Raw genomic sequence first — 17,720 nt, 5'->3', positions numbered from 1 at the left:
CAAAAAAAAAAAAAAAATTTTAAAAAAAAAAAAAAAAAAAAAAAAAGATTCTTCCCAACTCAGATCCTGATTTTGTTTTGAAGATCTGTGCATTGCGTAAGTATATGATAGAGTACAGCATGGGTGGTTGTTCTTTTAAAGTTTGAGGTGTGAAAATAGATGCCCTATTTTAGTGTTGATTATTTATATAATTTCCTCAGAAGTCATGAGAAAAGTCAAATTGCTGAATTATCTAGAGTTTTGTAATTCTAAATATTTACAGAATATTACCTTGAGTATATAGAGAGGAGTAATCATATAGGTGGTGCTGGCTTTTAAGGTATTATTTTTTTTTTTTATCAGCTTCAGACTCATCCTTCTAAACTTTTTTTTGTGGTGTTGGAGCTGAAACCCTACAAAGTATATTTCTCATTTACCACCTGGTTCCCTATTAAATTCTGCCAGTAGGAGGAGTGGCAAGGGATTTGCTCCTTTATGTTTACTTCTTCCTATCAATATATTCACAGCGATAGGACTTCATCCTGGCAAGAGTAGGAGTGGCAAATGGCTCCATTTTGCAGTTTTTCCACATTCCTAGAACCCTCATCACCTCGCTCCTAGATGATATCACTAGCCTTTTGTTCCGTCTCAGAGATTTGTGTCCCAGTTTTGCAGGGACCCTCCTCAAGTTCTTGGTTCTTCATGTTCTTCAGGGAGTGCTTTATTTTTAGAGATCTGGGCTCCAGTTTTCTAGGGTTTCTCCAAATCTTTGAATTTTAGTAATTCCAGTCACTTCCTTTTGTTTCCCTTGGCTCTGGGAGTCATAGCTGCTTCCTGTCATTACTTTCTTCGTGATTATATGAGTTCCTTTTTTGCCTTTCCAGTTCTCCAATTCATGGTTAACAACTTACATTAAATTCTCTTTTAAAATTACTGGTGTGATTTCTGTCTTTTGACTGATACCTGACTAATAGACTGGTTAAAAAGGTTTTTGCAAACCAAAGTCCTGGAGAGCACATTAGACCATTTTTCATTTAGTAGTTATTGAACCTCTGTAATGTGCTGGACCTTTCTTTGTGCTCTGTATTCTCTGTCAAATGTCCTCCCTTATCTGTGGTCCCAGAGCTGCTTGAGAATACGTCATTATTACACTTCATTGTCACTGCCTCCTTTTCTCTATTTCTCTACTTGAGGCCAATAATAGTGTCTTTTGTTTCTTTGTCCTTACTTCGTAACACAGGATTTGTATAAACTAGATGTTCAATAAATACTTTAATTAACGAACATACTTGTAGATATGGTTGTAAAGGGCGGAAGTCATGACAAAAATTATCTAATGTAGGGAAGGATCTTATTTTGATTATTTTTGGCATCTGAAGGTCCTCAGATATTGAGATATTTAAACCAGATGTTAATATGGCAGCAAAGGTTATTTAATACTCTTCTAAAAGTCACATGCCTAAGGCTTGATTTGGGTTTTCTGGTTCAGTTGTTCTAGTTCGGTGGTTTGTGAGATTGAATGTGATTTATCTCACCACATTTTCACCAACTCTTATACAACTCTGTTCTAGGAAAGAATCCATATCCATTCATCATGATACCTCCCAGGTTATCAGGCCTCTACCTGTCATGTCTCACTTTTAATTAAGACTTTAAGCTTCCCTTTCCCTTCCACCTTCATTGTGCTGGTGGAGTGAACCCTGCACTTCAGTGTACTTTAGTTATTAGTGCATTATTAATGGTTGATACAGGACCACCCAGAGGGTTTCCAAGTCTTCTAGTTGTTTTGATTGCGATGTACTTTGTCTTCAGTATTTAGTGGGGTCACCCTGACCTACAAATATCCTAGTTCCAGACCCTTAACTCCATTATGGTACATCTTTTTTTTTTTTTTAAAGATTTTTTAAATTTTATTTATTTGACAGAGAGAGATACAGCCAGTGAGAAAGGGAACACAAGCAGGGGGAGTGGGAGAGGAAGAAGCAGGCTCATAGCAGAGGAGCCTGATGTGGGGCTCGATCTCACAATGCCAGGATCACGCCCTGAGCCGAAGGCAGGCGCTTAACCGCTGTGCCACCCAGGCGCCCCTATGGTACATCTTATTGGCACCCATGTCATTCCTATTGTTATACTCTTTAGTGTAGGCTACCCCTTCAGTTTAAATCATCAAACAGTTTAAATCTCTAGTTACTGTTTTCCAAAATGAAAGATTTAAGGACATCTTTCTATTCCTACTTATTTGTAGTAGAGGATCTGTTGATCAGCTAACTGGATAATTTGAATGTCTTGGTTTACAATACTGAGATTTTAGGGGAAAAAAATAAGTATTTCTTTGGAATTTCTTTATACTTGTTGAGGGGTATGGATTTTTTTGCTTCATCTTTCAGAATTTTAGTGGGTATTTGGTCATTTGGCCTTTTCATTATTTGCTTTTTTGAGTTTTTATGTTGTTAAATCTTTTTGTTCCAGTGTCGTTAACATACAGTGCTATATTTGTTTCAGGTGTACAATATAGTGACCCAACAGTTCTGTACATTTCTTAGTGCTCATCAAAACAAGTGCACTCCTAATCCCCTTCTCTGTTTCACCAATGCCGCTACCTACCTCCCCTTCTGGTAACCATCTGTTTGTTAACAGTGTTTTTTGGAGCGCCTGGGTGGCTCAGTCGTTAGGCGTCTGCCTTCGGCTCAGGGCATGGTCCCGGCATTCTGGGATGGAGCCCCACATCAGGCTCCTCCGCTGGAAGCCTGCTTCTTCCTCTCCCACTCCCCTTGGCTTGTGTTCCCTCTCTCGCTGGCTGTCTCTCTCTGTCAAATAAATAAAATCTTTAAAAAAAAAAAAAAGTCTGTTTTTTGGAGCGTGTGTGTCTCTGTATGTCTCTGTTTTGCTTTTCCCGTTTGTTTCTTAAATTCCACATGAGTGAAATCACGTGGTATTTGTCTTTCCCTGACTAGGTTATTTTGCTTAGCATTATACTCTCCAGCTCCATCCATGTTGTTGCAAATGGCAAGATTTCATTCTTTTAGGGCTGAACAATATTCCATTATATTCCATTTTATACGCACACACACACACACACACACACACACACTATACATACACACACACACATCCATCCATTATCCATTCATCTGTCAATGGACACTTGGGCTGTTTCCATAGTTCAGCTGTTGTGAATAATGCTGCAGTAAACATGGAGGCGCATATATCCTTTCAAATTAGTGTTTTTATATTCTTTCGGTAAATATCTAGTAGCATAATTACTGTATCATTGGGCAGGTTTTTTTTGTTTTTTTTGTTTGTTTGTTTTTGTTTTTTTAAGTAGGCTCCATGCCCAGTGCGGAGCCCAATGCGGGACTCAAACTCATGACTCCGAGATCAAGACCTGAGCCACAATCAAGAGTTGGACACTTAACTAAGTAGGGTAGTTCTATTTTTAATTTTTTGAGGAACCTCTGCACTGTCTTCCTCAGTGTCTGCACCACTTTGTGTTCCCACCAGCAGTGCACAAAGATTCCTTTTTCTCCATATCCTTTGTAACACTTGCTGTTTCTTGTTTTTGATTTTAGCCATTCTGACATGTTTGACATGATTTCCATTGTGGTTTTGATTTTTCATTTTCCTGATGATGCCTGTTGTTGAGCATCTTTTCATGTGTCTTACATGTGTCTGTTGGCCATCTCTGTGTCTTCTTTGCAGAAATGTCTCTTCATGTCTTCTGCCCATTTTTGATTGAATTATTGGTTTTTGGGGTGTTGAGCTCTATCAGTTCTTTATTTTGGGTACTAACCCTTTATCGGACATGTCATTTGCAAATATCTTCTCCCATTCAGTAGGTTGTCTTTTAGTTTTGTTGGTCATTTCTTTTGCAGAGATTTTTTTTTTGATGTCCCAATAATTTATTTTCTCTTTTATTTCCCTTGCCTTGGGAGACATATCTAGATGGACGCTGCCATGACCAATGTCAGAAAAATTATTGCTTGTGCTCTCTTCTAGGATTTTTATGGTTTCAAGTCTCACTTTTAGGTGCTTAATCCATTTTGAGTTTATTTTTGTATGTGGTGCAAGACAGTTGTCCAATTTCATTATTTTTCATGTAGCTCTCCAGTGTTCCCAACACTATTTAAAAAGACTTTTTCTCATCTGCATATTCTTTCCTGCTTTGTTGAAGATAATTGACCATATAATTGTGGGTTTATTTCTGGGCTTCTTATTCTGTTGTATTGAACTATGTGTCTATTTTTGTGCCAGTACCATACTCTTTTGATTACTACAGCTTTGTAATATAACTTGAAGTCTGGGATTGTGATGCCTCTGGTTTTGCTTTTCTTTTTTAAGATCGCTTTGGCTATTCAGGGTCTTCTGTGGTTCCATACAAATTTTTGGATTATTTGTTCTGGTTCTGTGAAAAATGCTGTTGGTATTTTGATAGGGATTGCATTAAATATGTACATTGCTTTGAGTAGCAAACATATTTTAACGGTATTTGCTCTTCCAGTCCATGAGCATGGGGTGTCTTTCCATTTCTTCTTTTTCTTTTCCAGAGAAATTATTTGAGAGAGAGAGTACGAGCTGGGGGGAGGGAAGAGGGAGAGGGATAAGCAGACACCCCACTGAGCAGGGAGCCTGACATGGGGCTCAATTCTAGGACCCCGGATCATGACCTGAACTGAAGGCAGATGCTTAACCTAACGAGCCCCCCAGGCACCCCTGTGTTATCAATTTCTTTCATGTGTTCTTTACATGTGTTTTATAGTTTTCAGAGTACAGTGCAGGGCTTTATCTAATGACCCTGAGATATGACCTGAGCTGATATCAAGAGTTGGATGCTTACCTGACTGAGCTACCCACGCACTCCTAAATGGGATTGTTTTCTTAATTTCTCTTGCTTCATTTTTAATGTATAGAAATGCAACAGATTTCTATATATTAGTTTTGTATCCTGCAGCTTTAGTGAATTTGTTTATCAGTAATAGCAGTTCTTTGGTGGAGTCTTTAGGGTTATCTATGTATGGTATCATGTCATCTGCAAATAGTGAAAGTTTATTCCCCCCTTACGTATCTGGATGCCTTTTATTTCTTTTTGTTGTCAATTGCTGTGGCTACAACTTCCAGTACTGTGTTGAATAAAAGTGATGAGAGTGGTCATCCCTGTCTTATTCCTTACTGTAGAGGAAAAAGCTCTCAGTTTTTTTCCCATTTAGGATGATCTTAGCTGTGGGTTTTTCATATGAGGCCTTTATAATTTTATGTTCCCTCTAAAACTACGTTGTTGAGGGTTTTTATCATGAATGGGTGTTGTGCTTTGTCAAATGCTTTTTCTGCACCTAATGATATATGGTTCTTATCCTTTCTCTTTTTTTTTTTTTTAAAGATTTTATTTTTAAGTAATGTATACATGCAGCATGGGGCTCGAACTTACCAAGAGTTGCACACTCCACCTACTGAATCAGCCAGGCACTCTCACTCCCTTCTTTCTTGTATTAATGTGATGTGTCACATTGATTGATTTGTGAAGATTGAACCACCTTTACTTCCCAGGAATAAATCCCGCTTGAGCGAAGGGAATGATTTTTGTAATGTATTGTTGGATCTGGTTTGCTAGTATTTTGTTGAGGATTTTTGCATTTGTATTCATCCGGGATATTGGCCTGTATTCTCTTTTGTGGTGGTGTCTTTATCTGGTTTTGGTATCACGGTAATGCTGGCCCCATGGAATGAATTTGGAAGTTTTCCTTCCTTTTCTATGCTTTGGAATAGTGAATAGTGTGAGAGGACTAGGCATACTCTTCTTTAAATGTTTAGTAGAATTTGCCTGTGAAGCCATCTGGTCTTGGACTTTTATTTGTTGGGGGTTTTTTGATTATTGATTCAGTTTCTTTGCTGGGAATTGGTCTGTTCAGATTTTGTATTTCTTCTTGTTTCAGTTTTGGTAGTTTATATGTTTCTAGGAATTGTCCATCTTCTCTAGGTTGTCCAATTTGTTCGCATATATGTGTTGGTAAATCTTTTCAAAACTGAGTACATTGATTATCTTTTTATATTCTTGAATTTTTAATACATCATAGTATGTTAACATTTCATTTGATATTTCCAAATTGTGAAGTTGTGAAAATTGTTCACAATATTTTTACTCTCCTCTTTGGAATATAGTAGGTATCCCTGCCAAATTAAAATTAGGCATGGCTGTGTGACTTGATTTTAGCCAATGAAGTATGAGTAAAAGTAATGTGTGATACTCCTAGATGGAAGCTTTAAGAGTCAGTATATACTTTGCCACACTGTCTCCTTCCTATGGTGGCTGCTACTTTACCCTAGGTCCCTGAAGACTTGGAGGAGAACTCCAGTCAACTCTCAGTGAGCATACAGCATAAAAGAATAAAATCTTAGTTATTTTAAGCCACCAAGATTTGTTGGTGTTTGTTATTGTAGCATAACCTACTCGATCCTGACTTATATAATTGGTGTTAATCAATACAACTTTTTTGTACGAACATTTATTGAGCAAACACATGTGAGATAAAAACTTTTTTTCCCCAGGGTTTATCTTTTGAAGTTCAGCGTAAGTGGTTGTAGTACCAGTAGAAGTTACAAAGAGAATCTCCTGGAATGATTAGTTAGGTGCCTTGTTTTTATTTGTGGACACAAGTGTAGTGACAGGTATTAGATAATGTTGGTAGGCCAGGAAAAGTAGGGAAGCCCAGAATGGAATGGTACATCTTTCAGAAGGGACCGGATTTCATACCTGATAACATTAAATATAAGACATTTGTTTCAGAAAATAAAGAAATCCATCTGAGCATAGTCTGTTTTGGAAGGTCATCTGTTAAATGAGTTAAGTGACTAGCCTGAGATTACTCAGTTACTTAGTGGCAGGACTGGGGGGGGGGTGGAAATCAACCCTTTTGACTCTAGCCCTATGTCCTTTTTATTATTAAAACATTTCACTTATTCTCTTAAGATTTTTAATCCACTAGTCTCTTAAGATTTTTAATCCTCTCAATCTTTAATTATGCCTTTCCTTTCAGTCCTAATTTTCCCCCTAAACTTAATTAACATTTTCCCACCAATTTGCACAGAATTGTGTCAATCACTGTTCTTGGCTCTTGACGCATTATTCTTACTGGTCTGTGCATGATCTTATATAGAGTGTATTTATACTTTATTTAGTAAAATAATATCTGTGAATGTAACTCTCAAGCATTGCCAGTAACTTACATCTTCCTGTGTGTTCTCCTTGCCTCTTCCTAAATGGTAGCTATCATTCTGAACTTTGTATTTCAGTCTCTTACATTTCATAAAAGTTTTATTATAAATACGTTTACCTAAACAATGTATTTTTTCCTTGTTTTTGTTTTTATAAAAAGAATATGCTAAAATGTAGTCTTCTGGATTTGTTTTTTTTTTTGATTAGATATTGTGTTACTCATATTCATTCTTGTTGCATGTGGTTGTAGTTCATTCATTTTTGCTGCTGTATATAATATTCCGTTCTGCAAACTTAACATAATCGATCTATTTTCCTTACTATGACATTTGGGTTGTTTCCAGTATTATCCAATTAGAGACATGTTGCTATGAGCATCTACTCATATTTCTGGGTAAACATGTGTTAAAATTTCTCTCAGAATTGTAACCAGAGGAAGAATTGCAGGCTCATGGGGTATGCAATGTTTAACTTTACAAAAGGATATCTAATTAATTTTCACCATTGTTATAATAATACTATTACTTTTTTTCTTCTTGGCCAGGATTGCCAGAGGTTTACCTATTTTATCAATCTTTTGAAAGAACCAGGGAAGCTATTTGTGAGCCTTGTTGTAATGATTTAGGTAATAAATTACTATGGTTTAAACTAAGGCTTAGCAGTGGAGGTAGAAGGGGATGGGATTGGGACTGTGAGGGATATGAAAGTAATACAGTTTGACTTGATGATCCAATTTGATATGGCATTTGAGGGAATGGAGATTGTAAAGAATGATCTTTGAGTTTCTGGCCCATCTATGAATCAATAGTGGAAATGTAGTTACTTTGTTTGATCTTGTAATTGAAAAGTGCCTAGATCAGTTTTGTTTCATTAGTTTCAGTGCCATTATTTTCTATTCTTAGAAATAAAGCTTTTAGAAGGATACTGTTTTTTTCTATAATGCTTGGGAAACATTTTATATAAACTACTTTCCACAAGAAGGACATTGAAATTACTGTCCTAAAATATTATCACTAGTTGACTCTTAACCAAATAGAATAAGCTGGATTACTCCAGAGAGAAGATAGGTCAGGTACAACACAAAGCTGTAAACTCCCAGTACTTCCTGTATTGTTTAAAATTATTAGTTTTCGAGGGACTAAGTTATTTCAAATCCAGAATAATTGGTCTACTTTAACCTCTCTGTAGTTCTGCTTTGAGAAATACAGTACTTACATGCAAATCCATGTTTAGGAGCTCTCACCACTGAACTGAGATATAGAATGATAATTTGAATTGCTTTCTTTGTTTTTGAATTACAGTGGGGAAGTTTAAATTTTTTTTTTATAGTAGTGATGTTTCAGTAGCTATCAAAGATGATTGATTTTTCAAGGGTGTAGGAGATAATTGTCAGAGCAAGTGTTTTAAAAACAGTTTGTAGGGGTACCTGGTTGGCTCAATTGGTAGAGCCATCAACTCTTGATCTCTGGGTTGTTGAGTTCAAACCCCACATTGGGCATGGAGCCTAATTAAAATTTAAAAAATTAAAATTAAAAAAAAAAGGAAAAAAACAGTTCGTATTTTTCGGGGAACCCCTGGTTTTATAATTTAATTTAAAGCTTTTTATTTAGTCATGGAGAATTTGGTAAAATTAATTTAGCTGGAGTAAATAATAAAAGAATTTGATCCATTTATGAAAGAATAAATAAAAATTAATGAAGTCTTAAATTTTTCATATACTATTTTGTTTTCAAATATTTGCTGCTTTTTCAGTGGGCCTTTCCCTTTTTGTATATAACCATTTGTGTGTCAAAATGAGGCACTACCTCAAATGATTACAATTGCTCTCTTGGTTTAGCTGTGAGTAAGACCATTATTATCAAAAACATCATATGACATTTCTAATAGATGACTTTCTGAATTCACTGAAACTGAACAGCTGTTTCAAACAAATGCCCTTTCTATGGGCATTTATCATCTGCAGATCAATTTATTGTTTGTGATGAAAATATCTACATTTTGAGTGATTTTTAAAAATCAGGTTTTAATGATATTTTGAATTTCAATGTATTGTCCGGCAATGTAAGTGAAAATACGTGTTTAAACCTTTTTAAAAAAGATTTTATTTATTTGAGAGGAGGAGAGAGCATGTGAGAGCATGAGGTGGGGGAGGGGCAGAGGGAGAGGGAGAATCAGATTCCCTGCTGAGCCTGGAGCCCTGCACAGGGGCTAGATCCCAGGACCTTGGGCAGAGGCATAATTGACTGAGCCACCCAGGCACCCCAGAAAAAATACACATTTAAAGAAAATAGCTAAAATAACTTCTAGTGAAAAGCCAGAAGGATTTGGGGATTATTTATCCCAGTGAATGTATTGAGATGCAACATTAATATGCCTGTTAGAGGTTTCTTGGTGACTGGTTAGGTTTTGTCTAAGATGCTACTGAACCCAAGGGATAATGAGTAAAGATGAATAAGGGGGACATCATTTCATGTTCCAGTATAGTGAACTAAATGTCTTGATCTTTTTAGCCAATCAAATTTTATATAAGTTGTCAAATTGATGAAGCAGTTTTCATGAAAATTACATTTGGCTATTTTCTTTGTTGAATGAATTGTTTGGCTTTTGTAACAATTTTAACAACATATAGTGTGTTCAACCTCAGTTACCCTCATTTGCAGTACTACAACTTTATTGTTCTGGAAATAATATAACACCTCTCTAAGACTAAGTTTCTTGTGGGCAGATTTCATGTTTTATTTCTCTTTCTGCCTTCAGTGTCTCATATTGCCTGGGACATGACAAGGCCTCTGTGTGAATGTTTGTTGAATGAATAAATAAAAACTTTTTAACATAAGAGTGAAAACCTAAGTAGAGCCTTCAGAATGGGACAGTGATTTAAAACTTTGCTAGTTAATAGATTGACTTTAAATAGAAAGATCTGAGATTATAAAAGATTACTTATCTCTGTTGTTTGCTTTCATTCTTTCGTTCAAGAGGTTTGGTGCCTGTTGAGTGCCAGGTTTTGTACTAAATGCTGGGTTTTGTACTAAATACAATAATGAACAAAACATTAAGTCCTTGCTCTCAAGGAGATTAAATTCTAGTGGAGGGAATCAACAATAAAGCCAGCATTTAGAGTGTCAAGCCAGGCAGGCTATAGAGGAAATTAAAACAAGGAAGGGGGATAGAGTGTAACCTGGGTACAGAGTTGTCACTTTTATGCGGGTTGACCAGGGAAGTGCTGTTTGAGTAGAACCCAGAAGGTGGTGAGAATATCTGGGAGAAGTGCACTCCAGGGGGAGGAAGAGCAAGTACAAAGGCAGGATCAGCAGAGACTGCTGTACAGCTAGAATGGAGTAGGTGGGAGCAGAATAGTAGCAGCTGAGGTTAAAAAAGGAGAATGCCAGACAGGTCATATAAGGCCTAGTAAGCCATTTAAGGACTTTGGGGTTAATTACTGAGTAAAGTGCCAATACTTGGAGGATTTTGAATAAGAGGGATGATGTTATTTATTATTTAGTATGTTTACTCTGGCTGCTGCATTGAAAATACACACTGGTCAGTGGGGCATGAAGGGGGAAGGTGGTGGGGTGGAAGCAGGAAGACCAGGTAGGATGCTCTAAATATTCTAGGCATAGAGGTGATCAGGGTTGGGTTAAGATTTTAGAAGTTTAGGTGGTAAGAAGTGGTCAGACTCTGGATATATTTTGAAGGAAGAGCCTACAGGCTTGGGTGATGCATTGACTGTGGGGTAAAACTAGTAAGAGGAGCAGGGTTTAGAGGAAGTGGAAATACATGTGTTATTTTTTCCTTGATTTCTGTCCCTGATGCTAGGTTTTAATTCTCTAGCTAGAATACGAAGGAATTGCTTCCTAACTCTGGAATTTGGGACTATGGAAAGAAAACTGAATTAGGATCCCTAAAGTGACATTTTAAGGCCTGATGCTCTCACTTTCAGAGACTTGGCCAAATCATTTTTTTGATCCTCTTCAGGCTCTGTTTCCTTAACCAGAAAAATGAATTGGTTGACCTTGATGGTCTCTAACATCTTTTCATTTGTCACAATTTGTGTCTGTTTCATTATTTTTGGAAGTACTTTGATGACTTCCCCTTTATCCACTTATTAATTATAGGCATTCCTCCCATTTCTGACCTTCCCTCTTACCACCTGTATTCTTCCTGGCATTAATCAGTTTTATAAATGTAACTCTCAGATCTATACTTTAGACTGCCTTTTTTTCTGAGTTCTAGATTCATTAAATTCATTAATTCGTTAAATTTGCTCCAGTAGGTTCGATCCTGAATTCATTTTCTCTCTCCTAAACTTGCTCTTTTTCTTGTGCTCAGCAGTTGGTAATTTTGATTGTATGATTTTTATTATCAATGGCTGATCATTAACCTTATTTAATTACTAATGTTCAGTTTGCTAAGATAAGTTAATTGGAATTAAGTTTGGGAAACTAACCTGGTAGATCTCACAGTGTGATCCATGATCCTGAAACCCTTTCAGGGAGCCTGCAAGATCAAAACTTTATTTTTATAGTACTAAAACATTATTTGACTTTTTAAAACTGTGGACATTTGCTCTGATGGTACATATGCAATGGTGTAGACAACTACTGGATCCTTTTTTCAGATCATAGCAATGGCATTCTTCCCCTATATGCATTTGCAAGGAAGGAAACAATTTGACTTAAGGTTTTGATCTAGCAGTAAAATATATTAATTTTCTTAAATCTTATCCTTAAATACATGTCTTAATATTCTGTGTGATGAAAAAGGTAGTATAAAACATGTCTGCTGCATGACCCAGTCATTTAAAATGATGTATAGCTACATTCATTTACATAAATAGATCTCCATGACATAGTTGAAGGAGAATAGCTGAAATACAATACTAGTAGGAAAACGGCCTAATTGGGGTCCTGACTCTGTTACAGCTTTAAGTTTTACCTAGTTCACCATTGGTATCAGATGTTTTGAGTGCATAATCAAGACTTTCCCTTCATTGTGTCTTGGGATCTTAGCACTTGTAAGATATCTCTGTTTCACAGCATAGCTGCTGGGATTTTAAGCAGCTGAGACATTTTCTTTTCTCTTAAGCCCCACCCCAGGCTTTTCTCTCTTCTGGAGAAATCGTTTACCTAGTACCCTCAAGGCATCCTTTAGAGGGTATGGCCTTGGACTTGGTGAAGGCCCGGTGCCCCTTGGGGACATTTTTCTCTTAGCTTTGTAGCCCTATTCCCAGCATTTTGCAGCCCTACCTCCCCATTCCCCTCTTGCCGCTCCAGTACTTGGAAAGCATCTTTTTTTCTTTTTCTTTTTTTTTTTAATTTAAATTCAATTAACATATAATGTATTACCAGTTTCAGAGGTAGAGTTCAGTGATTCATCAGTCTTATAAAATACCTAGTGCTCATTATGCCCTCCTTAATGTCCATCACCCAGTTACCCCATCCTTCCACCTCCCTCCCCTCCAGCAACCCTTTTGAGAAAGTGCAGATTTACCTTGGGAATGTGGCTGCTAAATCTGTCTTGCCAGCCCCCCCCCATGCTCTCCTTAAAAGTTTGCTAAACATTGGGCTAATTTCCCCCTTTTGTAGCAGTTTCACTCTTCTTTTCACCATGACCTCAGCCATGTTTTCATTCCTGGAAAGGGCTTGTTCCCATAGGAATTTAGTTCACTTATGTTTCTTTGCATCTCAGCTCTCTGAATTTTTTAAAAAATCTATGATTTTTATAGTCTCTGGCTTGTTCTTACTGTTAAGGAGGTGGGAGCAACGATAGTCTTTTACGAGTTTCTTCATCCTAACCATAAGCAGTAATCCAAGAATTTACTCTGTTGTGTTCAGAATAATTGGTATAGGTTGACAGTTCACATTGAAATTATTTAGCTAGTTCTTCTAATAAAATTTTACTAAAATAAGGTATTGGCCATATTTAGGCTTGATGAAAAACCTATATAAATGTGTGCTGGCACAGTAAAAAAAAGTTATTGTGGTAAAATACATAGACCATAAAATTGTACAGTTAAGTGACATTAAATACATTCAGAATGTTGTGAAACCATCACTGCTATTTTCAGAACATTTTCATCATCCCAAACAAAAACTGTACCCATTAGATAACAACTCCTCATTGCTCTCACCTTCTTACCCCTGGTAACCTCTATTCTGCTGTCTCTATGAATTTGCCTGTTCTAGATATTTCATATAAGTAGAATCATAATATTTGTTCTGTGTTCAACTTATTTCATTTAGCATAACGTTTTCGAGGTTCATTCATGTTGTAGCATGTGTCAGAACTTCTTTTTACTGCAGAAATGTATTTTCTTCTATACGTGTGTCTTTCACATTTTATCCATTCCTCTGTTAATGGACACTTATGTTGTTTTTACCTTTTGTCTGTTATTATTAAATCTGCTATTAGTATACAAGTGTCTGAGTCCCTGTTTACAGTTCTTTTTGGTATATCCCTAGGAGTGGAATTGCTGGGTCAGAAGATTATCCTGTGTTTAGCTTTTTGAGGAATTCCCAGATGGTTTTCCACAGTGGCTGCATATTTTATGTTCCCGCCAGCAACGCACCAGTGTTTAATTTGTCTACATCCTCACCAGCATTTGTGATTTGCTTTCTCTCTTTATCTTTTTGAACAACATTCATTATTTTCTGTTTTTGTTTGTTTTGTAGTAGCCATCCTAGTAGCTGTGAAGTGATATCTCATTGTGGTTTTGATTTGCATTTCTCTAATGAGTAGTAATGCTGAGTCTCTTTTCATGCACTTATTGGCCATTTGTAAATCTTCCTTGGTGCAATATTTATTCAAGTCCTTTGCCCATATTTTAATCACGTTTGTTTTTTGTTGTTATTGAGTTATAAGAGTTTTTTTTTTTTTTTTTAAGATTTTTATTTATTTATTTGACAGAGACAGCCAGCGAGAGAGGGAACACAAGCAGGGGGAGTGGGAGAGGAAGAAGCAGGCTCATAGTGGAGGAGCGTGATGTGGGGCTCGATCCCAGAACGCTGGGATCACGCCCTGAGCCAAAGGCAGACGCTTAACTGTGCCACCCAGGCGCCCCGAGTTATAAGAGTTCTTAATATATTTTGGATATTAAATCCTTACCAGAGATATGATTTGCACATATTTTCTTCCATTCTCCACGTTGCTTCTTCACTTTCTTGATGCTGTCCCTAGATGCATAGAAGTTTTAATTCTAATGAAGTCTAATTTGCCTGTTTTTATTCTTTTTTACTCCCTGTGCTTTTGGTGTCATATTTAAGAAATGATTGCTAAATCCAACACCATGAATATTTCTCTCATGCTTTCTTCTAAGAGTTTTATAGCTGTAGCTCTTAGATTGAGGCCTTTGATCCATGAATGAACACACACACACACACACACACACACACACACACACACCTCACCACCCTTGTTAGATCATGATCTAAGTTGAAATCAAGAATCCAGTGCTTAACGGATCAAGCCACCAATGCACCCCTTCCCAGCATCACTTTTCCCCCCACCCCCGCAACAATTTTGAAAACATTATCCTTTCCCCACTGAATGGTCTTGGCAACCTTGTTGAAAATCAATTGATCATAGAGATGAAGGTGTATTTCTGGACGCAGTTCTATTCCACTGATATTTATGTCTCTCCTGCCTGTACCATAATGTTTTGATTATTGTGTTTTTGTAATAAGTTTTGAAATCAAGAAGTGTGAGTCCTTCAGCTTTGTTCTTTTATGTCAAGATTGTTTTGGGTACATCAAAAACTAATGATGTACTGTATGGTGACTAACATTACATATTAAAAAATTTTTAATCAATTTGGCTATTCAAGGTTTCTTAGAATTCTGTATAAATTTTAGGATGTGTGTGTGTGTTTCTTAAGGATTTTATTTATTTCAGATAGAGTAAGACTGAGTGAGAGAGAGAGCACACATGAGCTGGGGCGCCGGGCAGGAGGAGGGGGTGGCGGGAGAAGGAGAGGGAGAAGCAGGTTCTCCACTGGGCAGTGAGCCCCTGTGGGGCTGGATCCCAGGACCCTGGGATTATAACCTGAGCCACCCAGGTGCCTCATGTGTTTTTCTATTTCTGTAAAAAACACCATTGGGATTTTGATAGGGATTGTATTGAATCTGTAGATCATTTTGGGTAATATTGTCATCTTAATATTAAATTTTCCAGTACATGAATGTGGGATCTTTGCATTTATTTAGTTCTTTGTTAAAGCAACATTTTGTAGTTTTCAGTGTACAAGTCTTGTGCTGCATTGTTAAAAGTTATTCCTAAGTATTTCATTGTTTTTTTATGCCATGTAAATGTCCTTTTCATTTGTTCATTGTAAATACATAGAAATACAACTTTTCTGTGTGTTTATTTTGCATCCTTCAGTTTTGCTGAATTCATTTAGCAGCTCACACAGGTCTTTATATGTGGATTCTTTAGGGTTTTCCACATGTAAAATTTTGTCATCTGTGAACAGAAATAGTTTTATGCCTCCCTTTTCAATTACGATGCTGTTTATTTCTATTTCTTCCCTAATTGCTCTGGCTAGAACTTCCAGCTGTGTTGAATAGGAATTGTGAAAATGGGCATCGTTGTCTTGTTCCTGATCTTAGGAGAAAAGTTGCCGGTTGTTACTATTGAGTATAATGTTGGCTGTGGATTTTTCATATACCTCCTTAATCATGTTGAGCCAGTTCCCTTCTATTCCTGCTTCTTTGAGTGTTTTATCATTAAAGGGTATTGGATTTTATTAAATGCTTTTTCTGCATTAGTTGATGTCCATGTGGTTTTTGTCCTTCATTCTGTTGATGTGGTGTTATTACATTGACGATTTTCTCATATCAAACCTCCCTTGCCTTCTGGGAATAAATCCTCCTTGGTCATAAGTGTGATCCTTTATGATGTTGAATTTCATTTCTTAGTATTTTATTAGGGATTTTTACTCTGCAATTCATAAAGGATATTAATAATTTTAGTATTTAGTATTACTATTTTTGTGTTTTGGTTTTAGTATTTTATCAATAGTATCCTGTAATTTTCTTATAGTGTCTTTGTCTGGCTTTGTTATCAGGGTAATGCTGGCCTCATGGAATGAATTTGGAAGTGATCCCTTCTCTTTAGGGTTTGTTTTTTGTTGTTGTTGTTGTTTTTAAGACTGAGAGAGAGCGCTTGTGAGCAAGCACAAGCAGGGGGAGGGGCAGAGAAAGAGGGAGAAACAGACTCCCCACTGAAAAGGGAGCCTGATGCAGGGCTCTGTCCCAGGACCCCAAGATCATGACCTGAGCCAACGGTAGACAATTGACTGAGCCACCCAGACACCCCTCTTTAGTTTTTTAGAATAGTTTAAGAAGGTTTCTTGTTAATTTTTCTTTAGATATTCGGTAGAATTTGGGCTCCTGGGTGGCTCAGTGGGTTAAGTGTCTGCCTTCAGCTCAGGTCATGATCCCAGGGTACTGGGATCAAGCCCTGTATTGTGCTCCCTGCTCAGTGGGGAGCCTGCTTCTCCCTCTCCCTATGCTGCTGCCCCTGCTTGTGTTCTCTCTCTTTCTCAAATAATAAAATCTTAAAAAAAAAAAAAAGAAGAAAAGACTTGGTAGAATTCACCAGTAAAACCATCTGGACCTGGGCTTTTATCTGTTGCAAGTGTTTTGATTACTGATCAAATTGCTTACTTGTTGAGGGTCTGTTCGGATTGTCTGTCTCTTCTTGGGTCAGTTTTGGTAGTTTGTGTGTTTCCAGAAATTTGTCCATTTCATTAATTATCCAGTTGCAGTTGTTCATAGTAATCTCTTGTAATCCTTTTTATTTCTGTGTAATTGATAGGTTGTCCTCACTTTCATTTCTGATTTTAGTAATTTAGGTCCTTTCTTTTTTTCTTAGTTAATGTAGCTAAAAGTTTGTCAATTTTGTTGACTTTTTTCCCCAAAGAGCCAACTTTGGGTTTTGTTGACTTTCCATTGTTTTTTTTCTAATCTCTATTTTATTTACAGCATACTCTTTATTATTTCTTTCTGCTAGCTTTGGGTTTCATTTGCTGTTCTAGCTCAATAAAGTATACAGTTAAGTTGTTGATTTGGGATCTTCTTTTATTATAGTTTTTACAGCTGTAAATTTCTTCATAGCACTGCTTTTTCCTGTATCCCATAAGTTTTGATATGTTGTGTTTTTGTTTTCATTTGTTTCAAGGTATTTTGTAATATTGCTTGTGATTTCTTCTTTGATCCATTGGTTATTTAAGAGTATGCTGTTTAATTTACACATATATGTAAATTTTCTAGTTTTTTTTTTCAAGATTTTATTTATTAGAGTGAGTGTGTGTGTGTGTGTGTGTGTGTGTGAGAGAGAGAGAGAGAGAGAGAGAGAGAGACAGACAGACAGCAGGGGGAAGGGGCAGATGGAGAGGGAGAGAGAGAATCCCAAGCAGACTTCTTGCTGAGTGTGTAACCTGACATGGAGCTTGATCCCATGACCCCTNAGAGAGAGAGAGAGAGAGAGAGAGAGAGACAGACAGACAGCAGGGGGAAGGGGCAGATGGAGAGAGAGA

The 17,720-nt window shown here is 36.9% G+C and overlaps 1 protein-coding gene across 2 annotated transcripts in view; it reads left to right on the top strand.

Moving 5' to 3' along the window:
* CDK17 (cyclin dependent kinase 17) overlaps positions 1 to 17,720 on the top strand; it is a 109,743-nt gene that overhangs the window by 41,023 nt on the left and 51,000 nt on the right. The gene's annotated exons all lie outside the window — the stretch shown is intronic.

The sequence above is a fragment of the Ailuropoda melanoleuca genome, chromosome 15, assembly GCF_002007445.2.
Source record: "Ailuropoda melanoleuca isolate Jingjing chromosome 15, ASM200744v2, whole genome shotgun sequence".
NCBI classification, from domain to species: domain Eukaryota; kingdom Metazoa; phylum Chordata; class Mammalia; order Carnivora; family Ursidae; genus Ailuropoda; species Ailuropoda melanoleuca.
Note: the sequence above shows the minus strand (reverse complement) of the source record. Positions and strands in the feature narration are given on the sequence as shown.